A 15,588-nucleotide genomic window follows, 5' to 3' on the forward strand; every position below is an offset into this window, starting at 1 on the left:
TAAGAAGACAGTTCTCTAAGAGTTTGGTCCAGCCCAGGGTGTCCCCTGTATATTCTACTATTGGTTGGTTTAAAGCCTCTTCGCAGATTTTTCAGGTTTACAACCCATCTCGCGTCGTGGCGGGTCCCCCCGCCATTCCATGGTTGCGGAAATTGTAGTGGCTCTTCAGTATCACTACTTAGTAGAAATGTGCTTCGGGTAAAAATTTCGTGTCAGGCTTCGTTTCGGGTCCCCCCCCGCGGAAATTTCATTTTTCCCACAGTTCGAGGGGTTTTTTTTTCGGGGGCCCCAATTTTTGGGTTAGTGCACTAACTCCCAATAGTGCGCACTAACCTGGCAGAGTTAATGCGCACTATCAGGAGTTAGCGCGCACTAACTCAAAAATGAATTTTTTCTGAAATTTTGGAAAAAATTCAATTGTTTTTCGGTTCTCCCAAACCATACCGAATTAGGCAATTTCATTGACATTTCCTAATTCGGGGAAAATGATTGCATATCCCTTCTACTTAGTGCATTCTTGCACTGCGTATGAGATTTCAGCATTTGCCACTCCTTGGTTCCTTTGCCATCATCTTGATACATTATTCGAATAATTGGAAGGCTCGGTCCCCCTAACACAGCCCTGATACGAAACAGGGCCGTGTTGGGGTCCCTGTTTCCAGAATATATGTGATGATTTCGTTTTTAAACATGTACCATTTATGTGTATTTACAATTAAAGATTGTTTTTGTTAACGTGTATTGAGCAGTGTATACTATTTGCCACACATTTATTTTTGCTGGTTTTCCTCTATATGTGTGTGTGCTGTTTACTCCGCCCTTTTCAGTATAAGGGACATACAACATACATTTTTGCATCAAGCCTATATATCCCAATCCCAGGCATTTAGAGCTGGAATATTAGCACCCTGACCCATATTTTTTTGGTCATGTTTACATTATCAGAATTTTTGGACTAAGGTGATCAGTTACATATCAAAGGTACAAAGTATCAATGATGCCTATGGCTATTCTTTTTGAGCAGTTCCCTTCTTTGCAATTATTTAAGATCAGGGGAGACATCTTTTTCACTAGGAAAGCCTGGGTGCTAAGCAAAAAAGCTATCCTGATGACTTAGAGAGAGGCTCATGGACCATTTTTTTGGCAGTGGTGCAACCTTTTGCATGACATGATGCAAATGGACAATAGAACATCCATCGAGACTTTCAGACCTCGACGGAAATTTTTGAGACCTGGGTGAAATATATTTAGACTCTCGCCCCAGAGTGAGGAGTCTAATTCTGAATAACATACCTTGACTACTGATGGAGAACCATAATGACTGCAGATCTTTTTTATTTTTCTACAAATATGTTTTTTGGAGGGTGAGTGTTTTGTGTCATCTGTGATGCTAGGTTTTGGCTTTCAGCTGTAGAGGTGGGGTAGAAGGAGGGAGGGTTGGGGCTTAGGGTTGTGTTAGGAAGAGTTGGGATAAAAGGTGGAGATAATATAAATGTTGTGATTGTCTTGTTGAACTGCCTTTGGAGTGCATAAAAACTACTGCACATGGAAGTTTTATCTGGGGGTTTTTTTGTTTTGTTTTTTTTGCATTAATAAAAAAGTTTAACTTACTGTTGTTCAAAGGGCCCAGGAAAGAAGCATGGCTCTGTCACTTCTGAAAGTTCAGGGGTTTCTCTCCTGTGGCCTCTGGTAATTATACCTTTTTTGTTTACACATCTGAAAATGTTTTGAGAGACATGAACAATCTCCCAAAACATAGCCCAGAGAAAGAAATGGATTGCTTTCTCTTGTGACTAACTCTCTCATCATAGAGCCTATACATCTGTTGTTTATATTTCCCTTTCCCACACTTATTTTACAGTCAATTGATGCACGGTCAGTGGGAAAACATTGAGGCCTGCTTTCTGAATACATCCTTAGCCAAGCTTGTCAGACTTAGGCTAAGCAATCCTATTACAAGCAAGGGCACCACTGAATATACCAACTATCTTAAAGTTAGCAGGATAATTTTATCTTCGGCTGTCCTAAATGTATCCGTCTACCTTTGCTGGTTAACATTGAAAATCGGGATTATCCAGCTAATTTAGGACCTCCTTTACTAAACATGTTTCCCATAGCCACAGAATGGGAGAAAAACCTTAGTAAATCAGGCCCTTAGCTGGATAACAGTGCTCCACCTCAGACCACACCATGCATAGCCAGGTAAGTTTAACAAGCTATCCAGCTATTTCAGGGGCAGACTAGCGGGATTTTTAAATCCCAGTATTTATCTGGCTAAGTGCCAAACTTGCTGCTGAATATGGACCCCTCCAGTGTTCTGTAATTCCTGCTGCTTACCCTTCAGAAACTAAAATAATTGGAGGTACTCGAGCCCAAAATAAATAAATATTTATTTATTTATGCTTTTTATATCCCGTCGTTCCATAGGTAGATCACAATAGTTTACAAATATAGCATTAAGTTACATTGTAAAAAGGTAATAAATTTCAAACAGCATTAATATAAAAGTGTGGATAAAAGATATAAGAGAGTTATTAATTACTTAAAAAATGGAAAATAATTCCATGGAATTATTCAAATAGAAGATTTAAGAGATTATAAGGGAGAAAGAAAAATTAAGAGTAAAATCAGTCTTTATACTAAATAGGATATGAGTAATTTCACTTGAGTTCATAGGCTTTTTTGAAGAGCCATGTTTGGAGATCTTGTTTGAATTTCTTTTTTTTCAGTTGTCTTAGTGACCTAGGTAAGGAGTTCCAGAGTTTGGGGCCAGCAATAGAAAACAGACTCTCTCTGATTTGATTTAGATGAGTAATATTATTGGAAGGGATTGAAATATTAAGGAAATACTGGCATTTGAATATTATTTCTATTTGTCTAAAGAAGTAAACTATAATATGAAAACTCTCCTCTCCGTGATGCTGGCATTTGTGCTTGTTGGCCCTAGGATTTACTGTTCTAGCCATTTCTCACTGGATAACCTGAAGTCAGAGCTGTTGGTTACTCTCTTGTAACTGTCCTCCTAGAGTGTGCGGTGTCCTGATAGGCATTTCCATAGAGACAGGAGATGGATATTTCCCATGCTGCACCAAGCTTCTGACTTCATCTTTAATCACCGGCTTTCAAACCACAGCTCTCATTCATTATTCATTCGCAGCAAGGAAATGGCTGAAACCCAGAGCATTACGGCAGATTAAAATCGGTGCTGCAGCAATAGACAGGCAGCTTGCTGCAATTTGTATTCAACCGTTTCAGAGCTTTTCTTTTCTTCCCCTTTCTGTCTGAGAATGAAAAGCTACAAGCCAAGCACAAATAATGCAATTATTTATCTCCACAAATTAAACAGTTTTTTTGTTTGGGTTTTTTTTTTTTTTTTACCTCTGGAGAAAAAAGTTTAGTAAAATGATTGTGACGCCAACCGAAAATTAAGCATGATAAGATACAACATGGGGTACAGCTAATTATGTAGTTAAAGTATCTGTGTATTCCATAAACAAAAATTTGCCTGAAAATAGCACAATGCTTAATAAATATGAAATGTACCAACCAGTGCTCACACAGAATTACATGCCATTTTCATCATTTCAGCCTTATTCAAAGAAGTGAGATATTAGGTTTGACTAAATAAATAAATACATATGCATGACTAAATGCCTGAAAAAAAATCATAATGTTAACTTCTGTGAACCATTACATGGCATGTTACATGCAGGCACAGACAACACCATAGCAAGGAACGAGACAAGGAGAAAGGCCATTATAAAATGCTATAAAGTAAGAGCTCAGTTTCCCCGAAGGACCTTATTTACTTGCTGTCTATACTCCATTTGGCTCACTATGTAATTTACTCCATAATTTTCAAGAAGATGAGCAGAGAAATGACAAGGAGCAAAGACCAGTCCAACCCTAACTATTTGGGCCAGCTTCAATCATCACATTAATTCACAGTGATCTTAAGAACTTATGAGGTCTATATTTAGGGAATTTATTGAATTAAGGTTCTCAATGTTGAAGGAAAACAAATATTCTGTATTCTTCTGCAGTGCTTTCCAGCTTTTTCTGTAAATATTGCTCAGAGATCCAGGAATGAGCTTTCATTTCAAACAAAAGAGAAAATGGCATTCACATTTCCTATTTTATTTTTCAGTTTTCCCCTATCACCAAGAAAACACATAGCCAACATTTTTTTAAGCCTCCTTCCCCCCAAGCTTTCAAATAGAAGCAGACATCAAATCATTTAAAAAGGGCATTAAAACATGGCTATTTAAACAAGCCTTCCAAGAGCTGTTAACATAATGATTTCAAACTACTGATTTTATACCAAGGTAATGTATATATATATTTTATTTTATTATCTCTATTCTTACTATACTGCCCTCTAATTGTTTAAATTGTATGATTATTTAGCCTATTTTTAGTTTACAATTTTATTTATTTATATTATGAAACTGTATCTACTTCCTTTCTTCTTTTAGAAATGCAAATATTTTTAAATGAATATTTGCTAACTACTGTAAACCGATTTGATATGCTCGCATGAAAAATCGGTATATAAAAATTATTAAATAAATAAATAAATATCCCCCCAAAGCCCCTCTGACCCCCACCTTGCATCTTACCTTATCTATGGGGTCAAAATGGGGGAGAAAGGATCCTCAGTTGCTGCTTCCCCACCAGTGCTGTACTCCAAAATGGCAGCAAACATCCTGAGGCCTGTGCCATTTTGGAGTATGGCCTTGGGTCAGTTCTTCCATTTTGGGTTCTGGCACTGGCAGTGCAGAAGTGACTGCACATCACTTTTGCCCTATTTCTACCCCACGGATGAGGGAGGATGCTGGTGAAGGGGGATCCAGGGGAGGTGGGGGGTAGGGAAGATGTCAGCAAGCCCAGGAGGGCTTTGTAAAAAAAAAAAAAAAACCTTTAGTGGGAGGAAGCAGGTATCAGACCCGATACAATAAATCCTTTAATTTTATCATTTTGCTTTGTCTATTTTGTTTTAAAGAAATGAAATGAAACAAATAAAAAGAAAACTGTATCAGTGCATACCCCTATTATTCATTTACACCATAGTTTTTAATATTTGGAATATTTGTACTTTTCTCTGGGATATAACTTTATTTCTACTAAAAAGTCAATGCACCTGCTGAGAACAAAGTAATTTTTATTTTGGCCCAGCAGTTTGTTCATGAATGTTTTTGTTTGTTTATATATATTGTACACCGTTTTGATTAATACTTTATTGCTAGACTGTATATAAATAATTTTAAATAATTAAAATAAATAAGCAGTAGCCTCCTCCTCCATTGGGATTCCAGATCAATTAGAACTGGTCCATTGGGGCTATGGCACCATGAGCCTTCATTCACAGCTACCCACTTCTTTTCTCCATTTTTAATCTAACTCAGAATCTACATTACCATGTTCCAGAGGGAGCCAGGGATTATGGCCCTTGGTCAAGGAACATTGCTACCATGGATGGGCTTAAGTAAGTTGCTAGGAGATATGCAGGTGCGTGCCAAAACCAGAAGATACATGAGCATGCTTGGCTGGCACGCGATGAACCATACACGCACAAATGAGAGAGCCCAGAAAAGGGGCTGGGTGTGGACTTGATCCGGGTGGGGCAAGGAGGGACATGGGCATTCTAGGACTTTAACATGAAATGTACGTGTAAGTATTTATGTGCACAAGCGTGCATCAGGGTCCCCTGCTGCATAACTTTACTACTGTTATGGATGGCGTGCAAATAATAAAATTTAAAAAACTAGACTAGTCAGTAGAGTTTTAAGGGTTGGGACTAACAGGGGGAAAGGAAGGCTAATAACCTAGGGAGGTTTAGAAGCCCTATCCCTTGACTGGGCGAACTGTGAATAAACTGCGAAAACTAGTAATGGGGAAGTCCCTCATAGAACTCACGGATTGCTGAGGTGTCCCAGAGGTAGTCCCGAGGAACGGGAGGCCTTGCAGATAGAACCCAGGAAATGCAGAGCCAGTCCGAAGAGCGGGGTAAGCAAGGAGAACAAATCCCCAATGCGTGCACTGGCCCCAAGGTGCGGGTACCAGACAGGGTCATCAACCGGAGACGCCCCGAGGTTCCCACTGATGAGGCTTCAAAGGACGGCCTAGTGACGCGTGCATGCTCCTAGGAAGGCCCGAAGATGGCAGCAGCTGCCAGGCCGCCATGAGGAGTCCCAGGGAATGAGGCAGTGAAAGCTGGCCCGAGCCACGAGCAGCCCCAGAGAGGGCAGGAGAGCAGTGCAGGAAGTAAGTACACGCGGTCGCAGCAGTCTGCGACCAACGGGCATAACAATGTGAACAAATGGGCAACTAGTGTAATGCAAACAACACAGGAGTTATATGGTCCCTTGCTTGAGCCCCAGAGACTAATCTCACAGTCACATTCCATAGCAGCTGCAAGGCCTTCATGGTAACTGCAGATAAGCTGAGGTACAAAGCATTGAAAAAATCAAGAGTGGAGATAACTAGTGATTACACAATTCTAAAATCAGAATCATTTTAAAATGGTTTCATCTGATGAAACATCTAACTTAAAAAAAAAAACCCACACACACACTTTACAATCGGGGGGCATCCGGAATAGGAAAACAGGCTAATAACAAATCTGGGTTTCTTTAAAATCAATGCTAGACAATTCATAAAACAACCAATTCTTAATCACATTAAGACAATGAGAAATTCTTGCTAATGCATTAGTGATAGAAGTCTCAATGGGCAAAAGTAATTTAATATCATAAGCATGTCTCAAATTGACACTTAAATTGGCCAAAACCTGGAAAACTGGAAAAATGTAAAAATTAAATAATGACATGGAAAGAGCTTCCAGTCAGAAGAGATGGATTTCCCCAAAGGAATTCTTCAAAAACATCCAATCAAAAAAAGAAGTAAACAAGCAAACACCATTGAGGAAATATCCAAATTGCTCAGTGTAGCTCAGTGTAGCCAAAATATCTAATAAAACAACAAGAAAAAAACATGTCCCATGATCAAAACCCTTCTAAACACATCATCACTAGAGAGGTGTCAGTATTATGAACTGGCAGGAAGCCAAACTGGAAATGGTCAAGGATAGAGTACTCATCACAACATTTTAGAGCTGTTGTAAGACAGCATACTCAACAACCTTCGCCAAAAAAGGAATTAAAAAAATTAGACAGTAATTGCAAGGTTGACTGGCTCTAAAACAGCCCTCTTCAGAATAAGTCAAACTGAAACTATCTTAAGCAGGCTGGGTAAAATCCCCACTTGTAGAGAACCGTTAACAAACTGAGTGATAAATGGGCTAATGTCTTAATGAAAGGCCTTCATTAAAATATTAGAGTATGTATTAAGCGGACAAAAGCTCTCATTCATACTCCCAATAATTCTCTCATTCTCAGAGCAGACATTTCAAAAGTATCCCACTTGTAGTCAACATCAGAAAAGGCCAAACTAGCAGGAAAGGCTCATTAAAAAAAATAGCTGAAATTTGCTCAACCTTATCACTAAAAAATTTTGCAAATCACTCACAGTTCTCAATAGAACAGGCCCCCTGTCATGAGAACGCTAGGATAGCAATCCCAATGGAGAGGTTTGTGTGCCCATGGGCCTTGGCACGATCCCAGAAGAATCCAAGATAGCACCGAGGGTTGGCGAGGCATGTCCCAGCATGGGTGAAGACAAAGTCTGACCCTCTGCCGGACCTGCATGCTTCTGGAAGACCAACAATGCTATGTTGGTTAGTGAACAGTCCTCTGACTGTTCCCAGCCCTTTCGGACTTGCAGCTGGGTATCGGCAAGAAGCAGCAGGCCGAACTGAGGATGAGGGCAGATGGGGGCCTTGTGACACAGAAGACTCAAGACATGGACAAGAAGACTCTGGATGTGGACAAGGAACTTGGAAGACTCTGGACGAGGCAAGGAACTTGGAAGACTCTGGATGAGGCAAGGAACTTGTAAGGTTTGGACACTGGCACTGTCTCTCAGGGCTCCCTACACAGCCCACCGACATGGGAGGACCCCCCCATGGAGCTCCAACGAACGAAGAGCTGACGGAGCGCTGGAAGACGAGGCTTCCAGGAGCAGGAAACTCCAATGCAAGGCAAGGCAGAAGTGTTGGAGAAGCCCTTTTATAGGGCTGAGACAGGAAACAGTCATCAGATGGGGCCCGGGGCATATCCAGCCACGGGCCCCCTAAATCTTGTGAAGAGGCGCGGCCTGCGCCTTAGAAACAGGAAGCAAGAAGTTGTGCAGGACCATGGCCAGCAGCCATGCTGCTGCTAACGCCGAAGAGCAGGGCGGGGCCGAGGAACAGGCCCAGCGTTGTCGGCAGCTCTCAAGCCGCAGAGGGCAGACTGAGGAGCGGCTCCAGCCGAAAGGAAGACCGGGGACTGTGGCCTCCAGGCCGTGAGGCAGGCAGAGAGAAGGTAAGAGGCTGCCCATGAGGGCAGAATCACAATACCCCCGATTTAAATCTTTCTGCAAAGTTGAAGATTTAACAATAAAGAACAACACTCAGGGTCAATTAGGTGCTGCCTGAATACATGAAAAATAATCATTCTTAGCCTGGTCCAAAGCCTTTCTATAATTTGTCAAAGTGTCTTGATAAACTCAAAGGGGTAGATTTTAAAAGAATGTGCGCGCACGCACACATGGACACCCAATTTTATAACATGCGTGTGCAGGTGCACACGCATGTTATAAAATCAGGGGTCAGCATGCGCAAGGGAGTGCACACTTGCGCATTCTGCGCACGCTGATGCCCGCAGCCTTCCTCAGTTCCCAACCCCCCTTCCCCTAACCTACACCCTAAAAAACTTTATCATACCTTTTGCGCCTGCCTTGGGGCTGCTGGCACGCGATCCCCCAACACAGCGGCATATGTCCGGGGGCCTCTAGCCCCACCCCGCCCCACCCCCCGGACTGCCCCACCCTTCCCCGTCCCTTTCCCGAAGCCCCAGGACTTACACACATCCCAGGGCTTTACGTGCGTGGCCAGGCCTTTGAAAATAGGCCCGGCATGCATAGGCCTTTTAAAATCTGCCCCAAAGTGAATTAAAAGTTTAGATTTCCACCAAAGACATTAAGAATGCTGTGTACAATTCTGGTCGCCGCATCTCAAAAAAGATATAATTGCGATGGAGAAGGTACAGAGAAGGGCTACCAAAATGATAAGGGGAATGGAACAGCTCCCCCATGAGGAAAGACTAAAGAGGTTAGGACTTTTCAGCTTGGAGAAGAGACGACTGAGGGGGGATATGATAGAGGTGTTTAAAATCACGAGAGGTCTAGAAACGGTAGATGTGAATCGGTTATTTACTCTTTCGGATAGTAGAAAGACTAGGGGGCACTCCATGAAGTTAGCATGGGGCACATTTAAAACTAATCGGAGAAAGTACTTTTTTACTCAACGCACAATTAAACTCTGGAATTTGTTGCCAGAGGATGTGGTTAGTGCAGTTAGTATAGCTGTGTTTAAAAAAGGATTGGATAAGTTCTTGAAGGAGAAGTCCATTACCTGCTATTAAGTTCACTTAGAGAATAGCCACTGCCATTAGCAATGGTAACATGGAATAGACTTAGTTTTTGGGTTCTTGCCAGGTTCTTATGGCCTGGATTGGAAACTGTTGGAAACAGGATGCTGGGATTGATGGACCCTTGGCCTGCCCAGTATGGCATTTTCTTATGTGACTTTTTTTTTCTAAGCTTAAAGTCCTTGAGAACTATGGGGTTCTCTTATAGCTATAAACAAAACAGTATTGCTGAGTGCAAAGTCACATGGCGTGTATCACACCACTCGGTGACCACTGATTAGATAACCAAGAAGGCTTTAACAAATCAACATCAACACGGCCATGTAAATAGAATAAAAGGACTAGAGAATAGCTTGTGTACATTTATTTTGATAAGAAAATGGAGAACCAAGGGACGTTTAACACATACACCTAAAAGCATTGTCAAAGGGCCAGCTTTCCCAGATGAAAACAAGGTCCAAGATATGACTAGCCTTAGGTGCAGGAGTCTCATTCATTTCCCAGCTTGACTCCTGCCCTGTGGTGAATCAGCTCTAAACAGAAAGCAAATGTTGCTTACCTGTAACAGGTGTTCTCACAGGACAGCAGGATGTTAGTCCTCACATATGGGTGACATCACGGGATGGAGCCCAATCACGGAACACTTTTGTCAAAGTTTCTAGAACTTTGACTGGCCCCTACTGGGCATGCCCAGCATGGTATTAACCCTGCAGCCAGCAGGGGTCCCCCTTCAGTCTTGTTTAAAAAGCTACAGGAAGTGCTGAAAAATAAAATAAGAAACTTAATGAACCCAACACCGCAGGGTGGCGGGCGGGTTCCGTGAGGACTAACATCCTGCTGTCCTGTGAGAACACCTGTTACAGGTAAGCAACATTTGCTTTCTCACAGGACAAGCAGGATGGTAGTCCTCACGTGTTGGTGAGTACAGAGCTGAGGATGTCCGAGTATGCACCAAATATACCCAAAGACATGCAACAGGCACAACAACTGGTAGAATTTGGTAGAGGGGATCCTGAACCCTAACGGGCAGGTGGAAGGGTATTGGTACATCAAGTTGTAAATAGGTTACACAGGACAGATTGGCCAAAGATGGAATCTTGTCTTCCGACCTTGTCCAAGCAATAGTGGACTGTAAAGGTATGGAGAGAACTCCAGGTGGCAACCCAGCAAATGTCAGGAAGCGGCACCGAGCTTAGGCGTGCTACTGAAGTCGCCATGGCCCTCACAGAGTGTGCTTTAACACAGTCTTAAAGTGGAATGCCTGCTTGCTGATAGCAAAAGGATATGCAGTCCGCTAACCAGGAGGAGAGAGTCTGCTTACCCACAGGCTGCCCCAATTTGATGGAATGGAAAGAGACAAACAATTGAGTGATTTTCCTGTGGTAGCTGTATGGTCTAGGTAGAACACTAGAGCTCATTTATAGTCAAGGGTATGCAGAGCCTGCTCTCCTGGATTAGAATGGGGCCTGGGAAAAAAGGTAGGTAGTATAATGGATTGATTGAGATGAAACTCTGATACTACCTTAGGCAAGAACTTAGGGTGAGTGCAGAGTACTTCCTGGTCCTGCAGAAGTTTAGTGTAAGGCAGATAGGTAACTAGGGCCTGTAACTCACTAACTCTGTGAGCCAAAGTGATTGCCACGAGGAAAATCACTTTCCATGTGAGATAGCGAAGTTCACAGGATTGGAGAGGCTCGAATGGTGGTTTCATGAGCCTCCCTAAAACCAGGTTGAGGTTCCAAGAAGGGGCTGGAGGATGCAGTGGAGGCTTGAGGTGAAGCAAGCCCTTCAGAAAACGTGTTACAAGAGGTTGTACTGATATGGGAACATCCCCAACACCTTTATGGAAGGCGGCCATCGCACTAACATACATTCTGATGGAGGAAGTTTTTATATCTGACTCCAATAAGTGCCAGAGATAGTCCAGAAACTTCATGATTGGACAGGTAAAGGGGTCAAGGGATTGAGAAGAGCACCATGATTGAAACCTGTTCCATTTGTAAGAATAAGATTTTCTCGTGGAAGGCTTCTGTGAAGCAATCAGGACACAGGAAACTGATTCAGAAAGGTTAAATGGCTGAAGAATTAGCCTTTCAACATCCATGCCATCAGGGACAAGGATTGAAGATTGGGGTAGCGCAAGCACCCGTCATTTTGCATAATCAGAAGTGGATCCTTTCCCAAGGGAATGTGCCTGCGAATGGAGAGATCCTGAAGTATTGGAAACCACACTTGGCGAGGCCAGTGAGGTGCTATTAGGATCATGGTTCCCTTGTCCTGACGTAACTTCACGAGAGTCTTTGAGATAAGTGGAAGTGGAGGGAATGCATATAGGAGACCTGTCACCCACAAGAGAGAGAACGCATCTCTTGGTTGTGAATGTTGACTGCGAGTGAGAGAGCAAAAGTTCTCTACTTTGCGGTTTTGACATGTCGCAAAGAGATCTATATGAGGGTAACCCCATTGTTGGAAGATCGAGTCCGCCACTAAGGGGTTGAGAGACCACTCGTGCGGTTGAAAGGCATGACTTAGCTTGTCTGCCAACACATTGTCCACTCCCGGCAAGTAGGTGGCCCTGAGGTACATTGAATGAGAGAGGGTCTCCGCCCATATCTGCGCAGCTTCGTAGCACAGTAGGTAGGAGCCCATCCCTCCCTGTTTGTTGATGTACCACAGGGCCACCTGGTTGTCCATCTGAATCAGGATGACTTGGTTGGAGAGGCGATCCTGAAATACCCTGAGAGCATATCTGATTGCTCAAAGCTCCAGGAAATTGATTTGGTGTTTGGCTTCCTCTGGAGACCAATTTCCTTGTGTCTGCAGATTGGCCAAATGGGCTCCCCAGCCGAGACTGGAAGCATCGGTGGTGAGAATTATTTGAGGGTCTGGAGCCTGGAAGGGCAAGCCTTGGAGGAGATTGATCTGATTTTTCCACCAGGTGAGAGACTGACGGAGTGAGTCGGTGACATGGACAATGGTTGACAGGGGCTGAATGTATTGAGTCCATTGTGACCTTAGAGTCCACTGCATGGCTCTCATGACTAGGCAGGCCATTGGGGTAACCTGAACTGAGGACGCCATGTGTCCCAGTAGGATGAGAAAGCAAAGTGCAGTTGCGTAGCGCTGAGTGCAACTGGTGTGCGAGAGAGACGAGAGTGAGAGCTCGTTGTCGAGGTAGAAAAGCTTTTGCCTGCAAGGTGTCCAAGTCTGCCCCTATGAATGATAAGGTTTGAGATGGGACTAAGCAGGATTTTGCGTAGTTGATGAGAAATCCTAGCGAAATCAGGGTGTGTAAGGTAAAATGTAGGGATGACAGAGCAGTTTCCTGAGTAGGAGCCCTGATCAACCACTCATCTAGATAGGGGTAGACGTGAACACCTTGAGTCCTGAGGAAGGCTGCAACTACTACGAGACATTTCGTGAAGACTCATGGTGCAGACGCAAGGCCAAATGGAAGCATTCGGTACTGATAGTGCTTGGGGCCTACCAGAAATCTCAGGTATTTGCGATGAGATGGAGTTATCACAATATGAGTGTATGTGTCCTGGAGGTCTAGAGAGCAGAGCCAGTCTCCTTTTTGCAGAAGAGGAAGGAGGGAACCCAAGGTTACCATCTTGAACTTTTCTCGACGGAGGTACTTGTTGAGGGCACGTAGGTCCAGAATTGGACGAACGCCTCCCGATTTTTTGGGGATTAGAAAGTACCGGGAATAGAATCCTAGGCCTTGTTGGGAATAGGGCACTGGTTCTATTACTCTGGACTGGAGAAGGAGGGAGCAGTCGGTGCCGGAGGAACTTGAAGTCAATGCATCGCCTTGTCAATGGCCTTCTGAACCAGCCGGTCCAGTTCTTCTCGGAGACCTGGAGCAAGCAGCCCCGGTTCCGGAACAGAAGAAGGAGGCAGAGGCATAGCCGGAGGGACCACCGTTAAAGGCGGAGTCGCGGCTCCCAATCCCCTTTCGGGTGAGGGTTGCCTCGGTGACGATGGCGATGTCGCTCTCTACAATCCCTTCGGTCCTGAGGGGGAGTAGAGGGAGTTGAAGGCCGAGAAGTCGTCGATGCTGGACAGTCACCGGCCAGTGGTCGATACTGGCGCTAAGTTGGTGGTGCCGATTCTGATGACATCAATGCAATGGACGGCGTTGGGGTTTGAGCACGGAAGAGAAGTTCCATCTTCTCCATTCTGGCCTTGCGACCTTTTGGTGTCATTAGGGCACATTTGGTGCAGGTCAGGACATCGTGCTCACATCCGAGGCACATTATACAGACCTTATGAGGGTCTGTTATGGACATGGTGCGATTGCAATCCGGGCACCGATGGAACCCTGACGCCATGGCCATGAAAAAACTCGAGCCACAGTACAGTCGACGGCCAGTAGGCCTCGAGGGCCAAACTCGACGCGAATCGACCGAAAACGGGTAAAAACTTACCGGAGTACCGCGGAGTCAAAAATTTGAAGAAGGGACCCCTGTGGGGTATAAGTCTTTTTAATAATTCCGTGAGGAAAATTCCTGTCAGGAATCTCTGTGGAGCTCCTTAACCACGTGGCTACTGCTGCACGGAAAAAAGAAGACTGAAGGGGGACCCCTGCTGGCTGCAGGGTTAGTGCCATGCTGGGCATGCCCAGTAGGGGCTATCACAAAGTTCTAGAAACTTTGACAAAAGTGTTCCGTGATTGGGTTCCATCCTGTGATGTCACCCATATGTGAGGACTACCATCCTGCTTGTCCTGTGAGAAAACAATAACACTCACTACTGATCAATAAAAATTGTGATGTGATACACTATAAACATCACAATTTTTATTGATTAGTAGTGGGTGTATTGTTTTCTGTTTAGAGTTGATTCGCCTCTTCTCGCTACATGGATTTTCTTGTAATTTTTGGTCCTGCCCTGTGGTGGCACAGAAGGATGTGATAAAAGGATGGATGGAATTGTTCTAGAACAGAGTGATCACCAATGTTCCAAGAGCACTAACTGCCAGAATGTTCTTTTATAAATCCATTTCAGAAAGCACTCCCAAAGTCATGCCTCTGAATGGCTCCCCATTTGTTATTTAAAAGTCATTGTGGTTTCACATTTAATTTTCTATAACCCTTCTCTCTCCACTTTTGCTGTTTAGTTTGTAAGTGGTTTCTTATTTTGTAACTCTTTCAGTATTTGGTTTGAGACCTTTAATTAAGGAAACACATGTTTCTGGTCTTCTTTCTCTGGAAACTGCTTTTATATCATTTCTAGATTAAGAATAAACCTGAGGGAAGACAGACCTAAAAACTTCACTGCCAGAAACAGTACCTATAATCAGTTGCTGCTTTTACTGTGTTTGTTAGTATTATTAATTTTAAAAATTGCACATCTGAGAGCCTTCAAAAGACATAGCATGGAAACTGAGATCTGAAAAACACAGTAGCTTATAATGTAGACTATAGTGGAACTTTGAAAGTGTATGTACCCACTCCCCTTCATTTGGTAGAGTGAATAAAGGGGAATATACAGTTCCCAGGATGTTATCAATGCCCAGACCTCTGATTCTGTCTCCTATCACATCACACATATAGCTTCTGGGTTGCCAGGGTTCACCAACAGGAAAGAGGTATAGATCTCTGAGGCCCTTAGTGCGGTCGTGGGGATTCACAATACAGTCACTGAATCTCACCCAGGTCTCAATCAATGACCAGTAGGTACTCATTGAAGAAGAATTCCCAAGGCTGGAAAAGGCATCAAATAACACAGCAGGGAACCAGGAGTGATGTTCAACAAAAAAAAGAAAAAAGGATTTAATTCAACGTGAAAAATAAAATCTAAGCCAAGACTGCAAAGATCATAAACAATAAAAGAAGGATGAATACTCCTAAGGAAACAGTCTTTTTGTCCATGGTGCAGTTTATCCCAGATCTCCTTCAATGGTCTGAATCAGTTACCAGTACTTCCTCCTCGTAAGGGATGGGAAAATTCTCCTCTCTCACTATCATAAGTCAAAGGGAAAACCGCAAAAAAGGAAGAACTCAGTGCTTTCAAAACTGCAATCCACAAAAATTCCTTCCAAACCAGCAAGCTC

At 43.4% G+C, this 15,588-nt stretch overlaps 1 protein-coding gene across 7 annotated transcripts in view; it reads right to left on the bottom strand.

Annotated features, from left to right (window-relative positions):
* The window catches only part of DCLK1 (doublecortin like kinase 1), a 755,703-nt gene that overhangs the window by 521,676 nt on the left and 218,439 nt on the right, over positions 1 to 15,588 (bottom strand). The window lies entirely within an intron of this gene.

The sequence above is a fragment of the Rhinatrema bivittatum genome, chromosome 5 (assembly GCF_901001135.1).
Source record: "Rhinatrema bivittatum chromosome 5, aRhiBiv1.1, whole genome shotgun sequence".
NCBI lineage: Eukaryota > Metazoa > Chordata > Amphibia > Gymnophiona > Rhinatrematidae > Rhinatrema > Rhinatrema bivittatum.